This window comes from Hyla sarda, chromosome 2 (assembly GCF_029499605.1).
Source record: "Hyla sarda isolate aHylSar1 chromosome 2, aHylSar1.hap1, whole genome shotgun sequence".
NCBI classification, from domain to species: domain Eukaryota; kingdom Metazoa; phylum Chordata; class Amphibia; order Anura; family Hylidae; genus Hyla; species Hyla sarda.
Window position 1 is genome coordinate 385737523 of NC_079190.1, and position 13210 is coordinate 385750732.

Consider the following 13210-nt stretch of genomic DNA (forward strand, 5'->3'; position numbering starts at 1 on the left):
CGACCACGCCGGCAAGGACAGGACGCTTTACAGATGTATAGTTGATGGAGGATGGAGCTTTTTAAGTCCTACGCATCACCACAGCCCTTTGGGGTCCACCCTCAGAGAACGACTCGACCAAATGGTAGCAGACTACCTCGTCTTAACTGCAGATATCGACACTCTGAGGATCAATGAACCCCTTGACTACCAGGTGTGCAGGCTTGACCTGTGGCCTGAGCTATCCCAATTTGCGATAGAACTTCTGGCCTGCCACTTCGAGTGTCCAGTGCAGCAGGATGTATTGTCAATGAGAAGAGAAGTCGCCTAGGTCAAAAAAGTCTAGCTTACCTCACCTTTCTTAAGATGAATGAGGGATGGATCCCGAAGGGACTGACAGTGGGCGATACATTTGACTAAAAAAGGCCTGATGAGATGAGCTGCCTTGGGCTAAAAATGGTTCAAATGCTGCTGTATTTTATCTCTGAATGCCGGATGACTTGCGTGGCTTATCCGCCACCAACTAGGGTTCAAGCTGCAATGTTTTAGGGCACTTTCTGCCTGGGAAACAAACATCAATTTTTCTGGCCAGAGGCTGCAACAATACTTAATTTTTCAGGCATTTTCTGGTGCTGCACTGTGGCTTCAAAAACCAAACCAAAAAAAAAGGCACATAACAGGGATTAAACGGATAGGAATAGTACTACTTAACACACCATTCCTATCTGGTGGCACATTAGATTACACGCGCAGTGCCCCAAATTTGAAGTAGGAGGTCCGACCAAGCATCTTTTTCCATCTCCCGGTTCCTAAAATTGATGCCATATACACATCCCCTGAGAGGGGACGTAACAGGGATTAAACTGATAAGAATAGTACTACTTAACACACCATTCCTATCTGGTGGCACATTAGATTACACGCGCAGTGCCCCAAATTTGAAGTAGGAGGTCCGACCAAGCATCTTTTTCCATCTCCCGGTTCCTAAAATTGATGCCAGATACACGTCCCCTGATAGGGGATGTAACAGGGATTAAACTCATAAGAATAGTACTACTCAACACACCTAAGAATAACGCAGAGAGAGGCAATGCAGAGAGAGGAATCTGAAGAAGAGGAGTCAGAGGAGGAAGGTGGCTTTGAGGAGGTGGAAGACCAAACACAGCATGCGTCCCAGGGGGCTTGTTGTCACCTTTCGGGACCCTTGGTGTTGTACGTGGCTGGGTGGAGGAAGAGACCTTCAATGACATCAGTGAGGACAAGGAACGGGACATTGCAAGCTTGGTATCCAACCTTGTGCAAATGGGGAGTTTGCGGTTGTGCAAATGGACTGTTTGCGGTTGTTTGCAGTGCGTTAAACTGGGAGTTTGGTCTGTCACTGCGAAGCAGGTGTAACCCTTACACTACCTGATCAATACAACATCATACCTGATGTTTCAAAGCACGTTATTCCAATCAATTTAGGAATGTTAGGGGATTTATGCCCTTTATGGATTAAAACCAGACTCTGCATCAACTATGTAATTTTCCATGGGAGTTTTGCCATGGATCCCCCCCCTCCGGCATGCCACAGTCCAGGTGTTAGTGCCCTTGAAACAACTTTTCCATCACTATTGTGGCCAGAAAGAGTCCCTGTGGGTTTCAAAATTCGCCTGCCTATTGAAGTCTATGGCACTTCGCCTGGTTCGTCTGTTCGCGAACATTTGCAGAAATTCGGAAAATTTTATGTAGGCAACATCGCTAATAGCAGACTGAAAAGAGCATAGCATAGCTAAAGGGAGTCTTACTGGCATTGTCTCGAAAAAGTAGAGTAATTTAGGGAGGATGGACTTCTTCACCACCGCAATACGTCTGAAAAAAGAAATATACTGGGACCTCCATTTATCCATTAAAGCACGTAATTCCCGAAAAAGAGCAGGGAAGTTAGCAGAGTGCAAAGAGAAATAGCAGGGAGAGAGGGACACACCCAAATTTTTTTTTTAAGAGCTGAGGAACGTGCTCTCAAATCACCCAAAGTGCAAACGTGTTACACTAAAAAAAAACGTGCACAAAGGATGCGGTCTATCGCAAGCCCTTCTCCGATAAGAGAGAGGCCCCCCCAACAAACCTTACCCTTCGCTCCGGACCAAAAGGTACCTGCGAGATTTCAGGCTCGATGTCCCTTTTTGCCAAAGCTACTAAGGAACCACAAATGCGTTATCCAAGGTATCTGCCAGCAGAGCAGATAATGGTCAGTACCCTGCCCATGCAGGAGTACACAGGGTTTTTGCAGGGAGGTGTGGAACCTAATGGCCAAACACCTCCCCTAGACCGCTAGGAGGGACACCCAGAAGGGCTACCACATCCTAACAATCTTGTGAACACACAACACATAAAAAGTGGCAAAAAGGAAATAAATAAGTGAATGTGTGCAGGTATACTGCCCGGATCTATAAAAATTTCTCTCATCCTAGCCAGAAGGCTGGGAATCAAGAGGTGAATGCCAAAAGGTGAAGAGTTCATGGTGCCTGTGCTTCCTCTTAGTGAGCCAATACTCCCAGTGAGTTTCAGTACCTCAGGGTCACCGCTCCCCGAGGCACTAAAGTACCTCGGCTCTAGACCCTCTCAGCCTCATGGCGAGACCCGGAGGAAACAAGTCACATCGGGGCAGCCATCGAGTTGATTCCTCAGAACCAGCCCTGGAACACCTACCCCCTACCATGCAGCACCCATCCCCACACTGGTGTAGTCTGCCACTGGCATGAAACTGATAAGAACAGATACTATACTTGTTCTTAGCCAAAAGACCAAGAAGCGAAGAGACACACACAAATACTTAATAGCAGAGTTGGGATCATCGAAAAGAGTAGTTAGCTCGTAGAAGGGAAATCAAGGGAGGAGGGAGATTAAGAGGCATAGCTTCAGACTTAGAGAGGTTGACCTTATAGCCAGAAACTACACCATAAGGATGGAGGAGTTTATACGGAGAAGGCAGAGACAATAAGGGGTTAGTGAGGGTAAGCAAGACATCATCAGCAAAAAGGCAATTCTTAAATTCCCAACCATGCAAAGCCACACTCGTGATGTCCGGGTCCCCCCCGGATCAGTGCCGCATGAGGCGCTATGCATAAAGCAAAGATCAGGGGGGAAATTGGGCAACCCTCTTTAGTACCGTTCAATTAGGGGAAAAATAGGGAAGAGGTATGAGGTAGTTTAAGGGAGGCCGTGGGAAAGGAGTAAAGACCCCACAGTGCAGTAAGGAGGTTACCAGAAATGCCACATTTTTGGAAAATGACCAACAAGAACGCCCATCCAAACCCATCAAAGGCCTTTTCAGCGTCCAAGCTCAGGATGAGCGCTTGGTCCGACTTCCGATTGACAACATCTATAAGGTCCACTATCCTTCTCGTGTCATCACCACCCTGCCGACACGGAATAAATCCGACCTGATCCTTGTCTACAAGGGCAGGAAGAAAGTGGCAAAGGTGGCTCGCCAACATCTTGCAAAATAGCTTGAAATCAGAATTGAGAAGGGCAATGGGTCTGTAGCTGGAGCAATCGTGGAGATCTTTACCTGGTTTGGGAATCAGTTTAATCGAGGAATGTATAAAAGACTGTGGGATATCCTCCCCCCCTCCCATGATAGAATTCAGAAGTGTGACAAACTTAGGAACGAGAATGGAGGAAAAGGTCTTATAGTAGATAAGTGAAGTCGTCTGGGCCCAGGGAGCGCTCTGCTGGGAGAATCTTGAGGACTTCAGAAAGCTCCTCAAGAGTTATGGGAACATTCAGAGTCTCTCGGTCAGCCGCAGAAAGCATCGGCAATCTCAGAGGTATAGGAACCCTCACAAATCTGGAGGGGATATCATTCTAACTGGGGGTAGCTTTGCAAGGGCGGGATCAAAAATGGGCAGGACCATTTAATGTTGCATGACAAAATTGAGCTGCAAGCTCTTCAGCACAGGTACCTTCAGGGAGCAGTGAATTCAGGAGACAAGGATCTATCAGGACTGTGGGAGGCAGGCTGTGTGTGAGGTAAGGGCAGGGGGGTAGGGGGTTCTCTACAGCCTGTGCACCTTAAAGGTACATCCGGTGGAAAACTTTTTTTTTTTTTAATCCAGTACTTATTTTCTGCTGTATGCTCCAGAGGAAGTTGTGTAGGTCTTTCCAGTCTGACCACAGTTCTCTCTGCTGACACTTCTGTCCATGTCCAGAGTAGAAGTAAATCCCGATAGCAAACCTATCCTGCTCTGAACAGTTCCTGAGATGTACAGAGGTGTCAGCAGAGAGCACTATGGTCAGACTGGAAAGAACTACACAACTTCCTCTGTGGTATACAGCAGATGATAAGTACTGGAAGGATTAGGATTTTTTTTTTTAATAGAAGTAATCTACAAATCTGTTTTACTTTCTGGAGCTATTTGACATGAACATTTTTTTTCCTCTGGAGTACCCCTTTAAGGCAGTGTGTCCTTTAGTCGTCTGGGTGCTATGTTAATTTCTACTGTGTGTCATTTTTACTGAAAAGTACACTGTGTAGAAACATAAGCCCCTAAAAGTATCAAAGTGGCAGTTTTTTTTCTTTTTTTCTTTGACTCTACAACATTTTATTTTTTAACAGTATGTGCTAAAACTAGTGAATTAATTACAAAGTACAATTGGTGGTGTGAAAAATAAGCCCCATATGGGTAGATGGGAAATTACACCACTAAACAAGGGACAGATAATACCGCCACAATATAACCACTACTATTACCACCATATACTGATACTGAATAAAAAGCACTGTACAGAGACCATTATCACCACTATACAAGGGACAAATAATTGCACCACACCATGACCACTTTCATTACCACTATATAGTGACGAGATAATACTACCAGACTGATATAAATATAACTACTGTACACAGACCAGAATCACCAATAAAACCACTATACACAGGCTGGTATCGCCAATAACACCACTATTCAACGGAGAAATATTACCACCACAATATGACTACTACCATTACCACCATATAATGACAGGATAATATTACCATACTGATTATGAATAAAACCACTGTACACAGAATAATATCCCCCATACAGCAGTGACCATTGTAGTGACCTCCCCTCTACAAACCATATAAGTGATTACATACAGTTACACCAGGTGACGTATTCTGTGATCTGAGTCGTTCACTTTTCCTTTTGCTTCTCCATCCGGCCCAGATGCCGATTCTTCCTTTCACAGTTCGTCTCCGCTGGAAAAGATTTTTTTTAAATCAACTGGTGCCAGAAAATTAAAGGGGTACTCCAGTGGGAAACTTTTTTTTTTTTTTTTTATCAACTGGTGCCAGAAAGTTAATCAGATTTGTAAATTACTTCTATTTAAAAATCTTAATCCTTCCAGTACTTATCAGCTGCTGTATGCTCCACGGGAAGTTCTTTTCTTTTTAATTTCCTTTCTCTCTGACCACAGTGCTCTCTGCAGACACCTCTGTCCATTTTAGGAACTGTGCAGAGTAGGAGCTAATCCCCTTAGTAAACCTATCCTGCTCTGGACAGTTTCTAATATGGACAAAGGTCTCAGCAGAGAGCACTGTTGTCAGACTGAAAAAAAATGTAAAAAGAAAAGAACTTCCTGTGGATTATACAGCAGCTGATAAGTACTGGAAGGGTTAAGATTTTTACATAGAAGTAATTTACAAATCTGTTTAACTTTCTGGCACCAGTTGATTTAAAAAATAAAATAGTCTTTCACCAGAGTACCCCTTTAACCCCTTAACCCCTTAAGGACGCAGGACGTAAATGTACGTCCTGGTGCAGTGGTACTTAACGCACCAGGACGTACATTTACGTCCTAAGCATAACCGCGGGCATCGAAGCGATGCCCGTGTCATGCGCGGCTGATCGCGGCTGCTGATCGCAGCCAGGGACCCGCCGGCAATGGCCGACGCCCGCGATCTCCCGGGCGTCCGCCATTAACCCCTCAGGTGCCGGGATTAATACAGATCCCGGCATCTGTGGCAGTGCGCGTTTTGAATGAATGATCGGATTGCCCGCAACGCTGCTGCGGGGATCCGATCATTCATAACGCCGCACGGAGGTCCCCTCTCCTTCCTCCGTGCGGCTCCCGGCGTCTCCTGCTCTGGTCTGTGATCGAGCAGACCAGAGCAGAAGATGACCGAAAACACTGATCTGTTCTATGTCCTATACATAGAACAGATCAGTATTAGCAATCATGGTATTGCTATAAATAGTCCCCTATGGGGACTATTCAAGTGTAAAAAAAAAATTTAAAAAAATTTAAAAGTAAAAAAAAAGTGAAAAATCCCCTCCCCCAATAAAAAAGTAAAACGTCCGTTTTTTCCTATTTTACCCCCAAAAAGCGTAAAATTTTTTTTATAGACATATTTGGTATCGCCGCGTGCGTAAATGTCCGAACTATTAAAATAAAATGTTAATGATCCCGTACGGTTAACGGCGTGAACGAAAAAAAAAAAAAGTCCAAAATTCCTACTTTTTTAATACATTTTATTAAAAAAAAATTATAAAAAATGTATTAAAAGTTTTTTATATGCAAATGTAGTATCAAAAAAAAGTACAGATCATGGCGCAAAAAATTAGCCCCCATACCACCGCTTATACGGAAAAATAAAAAGTTATAGGTCATCAAAATAAAGGGATTATAAACGTACTAATTTGGTTTAAAAGTTTGTGATTTTTTTTAAGCGCAACAATAATATAAAAGTATGTAATAATGGGTATCATTTTAATCGTATTGACCCTCAGAATAAAGAACACACATCATTTTTACCATAAATTGTATGGCGTGAAAACGAAACCTTCCAAAATTAGCAAAATTGCGTTTTTCGTTTTAATTTCCCCACAAAAATAGTGTTTTTTGGTTGCGCCATACATTTTATGATATAATGAGTGATGTCATTACAAAGGACAACTGGTCGCGCAAAAAACAAGCCCTCATACAAGTCTGTGGATGAAAATATAAAAGAGTTATGATTTTTAGAAGGCAAGGAGGAAAAAATGAAATGTAAAAATTAGATTGTCTGAGTCCTTAAGGCCAAAATGGGCTGAGTCCTTAAGGGGTTAAGGACCAAGGGTGTACAGGTACGACTTTGCTCCCTAGTACTTAAGGACCAAGGGCGTACCTGTACGCCCGTGGAAATTTTCGGTCCCTGCAATGCGCCGGGTGGTGACCGGACGGGGATTATTGCTGATATCTATCAGCAGGCACCCTGCGCAAATGCCCAGGGGGATCATCAGACCCCCCCATGTCGGCGATCGCTGCAAATCGCAAGTGAATTCACACTTGCGATTTGCGGCTATTCCGGGTCATAAGGGTCTATGGTGACCCGGAATATAAGGGGGATCGCGGTTGTCCAAGACACCCACGATTCCCCTGAAGGCATAGGAGTGAGGTGGCAGGGGTGCCACCTCTCCTATCCCTGCTATTGGTGGTCTAGACGTGACCACCAATAGCAGATCGGGGGCTTTACTTTCACAATAGGCGGGGCAGAACGGGGAACCGACAGAGGACCGGCGCCGACGTCCATTTACCCCGCGGGCGAGGCTGCGGGCGACCATCGGTGGAGGAGATCGGAGTCCGGCGATGTCGTGCGGCTGGCTCCCTGGATCCGACGGAAGACGGTAAGTTGCCAAGCAACATCTGGAGGGTACAGTTTGAGACCACTATACAGTGGTCTCTAAACTGTTAACCTCCAGATGTTGCAAAACTACAACTCCCAGCATGCCCAGACAGCTGTTAGGGCATGCAGGGATTTGTAGATTTGCAACAGCTGGAGGGCACCAGTTTGGAGATCACTGGCAGTGATCTCTAACTGTGGCCCTCCAGATGTTGCAAAACTGCAACTCCTAGCATGCCCAAACAGCAGTTTGCTGTCTGGGCATGCTGGGATTTGTAGTTTTGCAACAGCTGGAGGTCCACAGTTTGGAGATCTCTAAATTGTAGCCCTACAGATGTTGCAAAACTGCAAATCCCAGCATGCCCAAACAGCTGTCTCGGCATGCTGGGAGTTGTAGATGTGTACCTCTAGCTGTTGCATAACTACATCTCCCAGCATGCCCTTCGGTTATCAGTGCATGCTGGGAGTTGTAGTTTTGCAACAGCTGGAGGAACACTGGTTGGTAAATATTGAGTTAGGTAACAGAACCTAACTGAAGGTTTTCCAACCAGTGTGCCTCCAGCTGTTGCAAAACTACAACTCCCAGCATGCACTGTCTGTCAGTGCATGCTGGGAGTTGTAGTTTTGAAACAGCTGGAGGTTTGCCCCTCCCCCCCATGTGAATGTACAGGGTACATTCACACAGGCAGGTTTACAGTAAGTTTCCTGCTTCAAGTATGAGCTGCGGCAATTTTTTAGCTGCAGCTCACTGTAAACTGCCGCCAGTGTGAATGTACCCTAAAAACACTACACTACACTACCACAAAATAAAGGGTAAAACACAACATATACACCCCTTACACTGTCCCCCCCCCCCCCCCCCCCCCCCCCCCCAATAAAAAGGAAAATGTATTGTACGGCAGTGTTTCCAAAACGGAGCCTCCAGCTGTTGCAAAACAACGACTCCCAGCATTTCCGGAGAGCCACTGACTGTCCAGGCATGCCGGGAGTTTAGCAACAGCTGGAGGCAACCTGTTTGGGAATCACTGGCATAGAATACCCCTATGTCCACCCCTATGCAATCCGTAATTTAGTCCTCAAATGCGCATGGCGCTCTCTCACTTCGGAGCCCTGTCGTATTACAAGGAAACAGTTTAGGGCCACATATGGGGTATTTCCGTACTCGGGAGAAATTGCACTACAAATTTTGGGGGTCTTTTTCTCCTTTTACCCCTTAAGAAAAAGAAAAGTTGGGGTCTACACCAGCCTGTTAGTGTAAAAAAAAAAATAATTACACTAACATGCTGGTGTTGTCCTTTACATTTTATTTTCACAAGGGATAAAAGGAAAAAAAGACCCCCAAAATTTGTAACGCAATTTCTCCTGAGTACGGAAATACCCTATATGTGGGCGTAAAATGCTCGGCGGGGGCACAACAAGGCTCTGGAGTGAGAGTGCACTATGTACATTTGAAGCCTAAATTGGTGATTTGCATAGGGGTGGCTGATTTTACAGTGGTTCTGACATAAACGCAAAAAAATAAATACCCACATGTGACCCCATTTTGGAAATTACACCCCTCATGTAATGTAATAAGGGATACAGTGAGCATTTACGCCCCACAGGGGTCTGACAGATTTTCATTTGTAATTTTTCATTTGCACAGCCCACTGTTCCAAAGATCTGTCAAACACCAGTCGGGTGTAAATGCTCACTGCACCCCTTATTAAATTCTGTGAGGGGTGTAGTTTCCAAAATGGGGTCACATGTGGGGGGTCCACTGTTCTGTCACCACGGGGGCTTTGTAAACACACATGGCCCTTGACTTCCAATCCAAACAAATTCCCTTTTCAAAAGCTTAATGGCGCTCCTCCTCTTCTTAGCATTGTAGTGTGCCAGCAGAGCACTTGACGTCATCACATGGGGTATTTCCATACTCAGAAGAGATGGGGTTACAAATTTTGGGGGTAATTTTCCTATGAACCCTTTTAAAAATTTGGGGGGAAAAACAGCATTTTAGTGAACATTTTATTTTTTCATTTACACATTCAACTTTAACAAAAAGATGTGCAATACCTGTGAGGTGTTAAGGCTCCCTGTACCCCTTTTTAAATTCCTTGAGGGGTGTTGTTTCCAAAATAGTATGCCATGTGTTTTTTTTTTTGCTGTTCTGGCACCATAGGGGCTTCCTAAATGTGACATGCCCCCCAAAAACCATTTCAGAAAAACTCACTCTCCAAAATCCCATTGTCGCTCCCTCCCTTCTGAGCCCTCTACTGCGCCCGCCGAACACTTAACATACACATATGAGGTATTTTCTTACTCGAGAGAAATTGGGTTACAAATTTTGAAAGGATTTTTTTCCTTTTACCTCTAGTAAAAATTCAAAAACTGGGTCTACAAGAACATGCGAGTGTAAAAAATGAAGATTTTGAATTTTCTACTTCACTTTGCTGCTATTCCTGTGAAACACCTAAAGGGTTAAAACACTTACTGAATGTCATTTTGAATACTTTGAGGGGTTTAGTTTTTATAATGGGGTCATTTGTGGGGTATTTCTAATATGAAGGCCCTTCAAATCCACTTCAAACCTGAACTGGTCCATGAAAAATTCCGTTTTTGAAAATTTGGTGAAAAATTGGAAAATTGCTGCTGAACTTTGAAGCCCTTTGATGTCGTCCAAAAGTAAAAACATGTCAACTTTATGATGCAAACATAAAGTAGACATATTGTATATGTGAATCAAAATATAATTTATTTAGAATGTCTATTTTCCTTACAAGCAGAGAGCTTCAAAGTTAGAAAAATGCTAAATTTTCAATTTTTTCATCAAATTTTGGAATTTTTCACTAAGAAATTATGCAAGTATCGACAAAATTTTACCAATAACATAAAGTAGAATATGTCACGAAAAAACTATCTCGGAATCAGAATGATAGGTAAAAGCATCCCAGAGTTATTAATGCTTAAATTGAAAGTGGTCAGATGTGCAAAAAACGCTCTGGTCCTACAGTGAAAATTGGCCTGGTCCTTAAGGGGTTAAGCACATATATCGTTCCTTACAGTAATAATAAACCTTTGGATGCTTAGACAGGAGAGTAAGTAAATATGCAGATTTGGGAATGAGTAGGTAGGTATGTGAAAACCATGTGAAGAGATCTACTTAATGGGGGATTAAGTAGATCTCTTCACATGGTTTTCTCCATTACCATGGTGCCCCGAGTAGGTTAGTGCCTGAATGTAGGTCTCCATGTAGATACCTGTTGGTATTTACTCCCTCTTGGCAGTAGCAGCCAGTAGCAGCCTAATCCTATAAGTAGGATTACTCCCTGTAGGTAGGTCCCATTGTAGACGGTAGCCTTTTTTTATTAAGTTGAAGTCCCCAATATATAGGAGTACCAGCCCCTATTTAGGTAGTAGTAGCAGCAGCCTTCCTAGGTAATAATTGTAGTAGAAGCCCCCTTTAGGTAGTAGTAGTAGCAGCTCCCTTTAGGAAGGTAGAAGTAGTAGCAGCGCATTTTAGGTACACATCATACATACATCCGTCTAGCTTACACACATCTATCATGCAGACACAGACATCATACATACACACACATACATATACACAGATAATCTATACACACACATTAAACAATCATACATACATCTAGCTTACACACATCATACATACACCCAGGGACGTTTGAAGGAATTTGGGGGCCCCAAGCAAAATGGACATGGAGCCCCCCCCCCCCTTTGATGTTCACACACGTCACGCTCTAGGGCCGGCGTCAGGACATAGTAACGCTGGCCCTTGAATTCTGGGAGCGCAACATGAGCGAACGTCGATACGACGCACATTAGGTGCAGCAGAGTTCCCCCCACATTAGGTGCAGCAGAGTTCCCCCCACATTAGGTGCAGCAGAGTTCCCCCCACATTAGGTGCAGCAGTGTTCCCTACCCATACCCCCTGTCCAGACCCCCCCCCCCAGGGCCATTTTTTTGGTGGGGGTTTGACTGCTGAGACCCCCACCAATCACCTCGGTTAAAGTGGTACTCCAGCTGTTGGAAAGCTAAAACTCCCATCATGTCTGAAGAGCCTCTGGCTGGTTTTGTAACAGCTCGAGAGACACAGATTGGACACAGTTTTACCCATCATCACTGCAGACTTACAAGTGACTACAGCTCTGATGGGACAGTCAGGAGAATACACAATGATATCAGTGACCTGAGTGACGTCTTCTGACTTGAGTGATATCTTCTCTGTTATCTTTTCTTCTTCATCTGGTCCACAGACCAGGTCTTCCTCCAGCTCCATCTGCTCTGCCGAGTCTGACAGACAGACATCATTGGCTTCTCACTTTGTCACCAGATCCTCATCCTCTGTATGAAGACAGTAATCATTATAACCTTGCCAGAAAGTGAACCCTAAATATAATCCTGCCCCACACTGTACCCTGAATATAATACTGCCCCACACTGTACCCTGAATATAATACTGCCCCACATTGTACCCTGAATATAATACTGCCCCACACTGCACCCTGAATATAATACTGCTATACACTGTACCCTGAATATAATACTGCCCCACACTGCACCCTGAATATAATCCTGCCACACACTGTACCCTGAATATAATACTGCCCCACACTGTACCCTAAATATAATACTGCTATACACAGTACCCACTAAATATAATACTACCACACACTGTACCCACTAAATATAATACTACCACACACTGTACCCACTAAATATAATACTGCCATACACTGTACCCACTAAATATAATCCTGCTATTCACTTTACCCACTAAATATAATACTGCTATACACTGTACCCTAAATATAATACTGCTATACACTGTACCCTAAATAAAATACTGCTCCACACTGTACCCTGAATATAATACTGCCCCACACTGTACCCTGAATATAATACTGCCCCACATTGTACCCTGAATATAATACTGCCCCACACTGCACCCTGAATATAATACTGCTATACACTGTACCCTGAATATAATACTGCCCCACACTGTACCCTAAATATAATACTGCTATACACAGTACCCACTAAATATAATACTACCACACACTGTACCCACTAAATATAATACTGCCATACACTGTACCCACTAAATATAATCCTGCTATTCACTTTACCCACTAAATATAATACTGCTATACACTGTACCCTAAATATAATACTGCTATACACTGTACCCTAAATAAAATACTGCTCCACACTGTACCCTGAATATAAAACTGCCCCACACTGTACCCTGAATATAATACTGACACACACTGCACCCACTAAATATAATTCTGCCACACACTGTACCCTGAATATAATGCTGCCACACACTGTACCCTGAATATAATGCTGCTCCACACTGTATCCACTGAATACAATACTGCCACACATGCATACACATCATATATACATATGCACCCCTCTTATCCTGTGTCCTCATCAACCCCATAACCCCCCGCCAAACCTCTCCTCATCATTACAATAACTCCCCCCCCACCTCTCCTCATCACTATTATAACCGGGGGGGGGGGGGGGGGGGGGGGGTTATGGGGGGGGGGGTGATGAGGAGAGGTGCAGGGAGGGGCACCTCTCCTCACC

The 13210-nt window shown here is 44.1% G+C and overlaps 1 non-coding gene across 1 annotated transcript; it reads right to left on the bottom strand.

Moving 5' to 3' along the window:
* Positions 1–2585: 2585 nt before the first annotated feature.
* Positions 2586–2777, bottom strand: LOC130359979 (U2 spliceosomal RNA). The gene has a single exon (XR_008890511.1). It is a non-coding gene; the product is annotated as a U2 spliceosomal RNA (small nuclear RNA).
* Between the last annotated feature and the right edge of the window lie 10433 nt (positions 2778–13210).